This window comes from Mesitornis unicolor, unplaced genomic scaffold (genome assembly GCF_000695765.1).
Source record: "Mesitornis unicolor isolate BGI_N332 unplaced genomic scaffold, ASM69576v1 scaffold45599, whole genome shotgun sequence".
NCBI classification, from domain to species: Eukaryota; Metazoa; Chordata; class Aves; order Mesitornithiformes; family Mesitornithidae; genus Mesitornis; species Mesitornis unicolor.
The window spans coordinates 1-1,034 of record NW_010207460.1 but is presented as its reverse complement, the minus strand read 5'-3'; the positions used below and the strand labels follow the sequence as shown (position 1 = coordinate 1,034).

At 48.1% G+C, this 1,034-nt stretch overlaps 1 pseudogene; it reads right to left on the bottom strand.

Annotated features, from left to right (window-relative positions):
- Window positions 1-52: 52 nt before the first annotated feature.
- LOC104535809 lies at window positions 53-666 on the bottom strand (annotated as a pseudogene).
- Between the last annotated feature and the right edge of the window lie 368 nt (window positions 667-1,034).

The window sequence follows — 1,034 nt, the reverse complement described above, 5'->3', positions numbered from 1 at the left end:
CAGAAAGTTTAAGAGATGAATTGGAAATTACGTATGAAAAGACATAGGGAGCTTATTGCTGCTGAGATACCAATGACTGAGCCCGCTTCTTCAGTGTATCCTTGATCTCCTGGTTCCTCATGCTGTACATGAGGGGGGTTCACTGCAGGAGGCACCACAGAGTACAGCAATAACAGCACCACATCCAGGGATGGAGAGGAAATAGAGGGAGCCTTCAAGGAGGCAAATATTAAAGTACTGACAAACAGGGAGACCACGGCCAGGTAAGGGAGGCACATGGAAAAGGGTTTGTGCCGTCCCTGCGTACAGGGTATCCTCAGCATGGCCCTGAAGTTCTGCACATAGGACAGCACAATGAAAATAAAACAACCAAAGTTCTCTGAGGTAGGAATGTGAGCAGGAGAGCTTGAGGATCTGGGGATTTCACAGAAAACTGGTCCACAGCATTGCCTTGGCAGAGAGGTAGTGAAAATGTATTGGCTGTGTGCAGCAGAGAATTGAGAAACCCACTGACCCAGGGGTAGTGGGTTTTTTACCCACTGCTGTCATGTGGACACAAGCTCTGCTGCCCAGGACGGTCCCGGAGGTCTGGGATTTGCAGATGGACACATAGCAGTCATAGGCCATGACAGTGAGAAGACACAGATCTGCTATGATAAAAAATAAAAAAAAAGAAAAACCAAACCCAAAACAAACAGAAAGAAAACACACAAAAAGAAAAAGAAAGACCTGTGCAGCACATCTCCTGTAAAAGATGTTCCTGGTGTCCTAGAGGGAATTGGCCATGGCTCTGGGGATTGTGGCGGAGATGGATCCAAGCTCGAGGATGGAGAGTTTGAGGAAGAAGAAGTACATGGGTGCGTGGAGGTAGTGGTTACAGGTTATGGCAGTGATGATGAACTAAGGAGGGGGCTAGCAGAACTGCCACTTTGGACTTCTGGTGGGAAGACTTTGGCCTTTAGGGACTTGGTTGGCAGATTTCCTTGGGAGGTAGTTCTGAACGGCCAAGGAGTGCAGGAAGGTTGGACACTCTT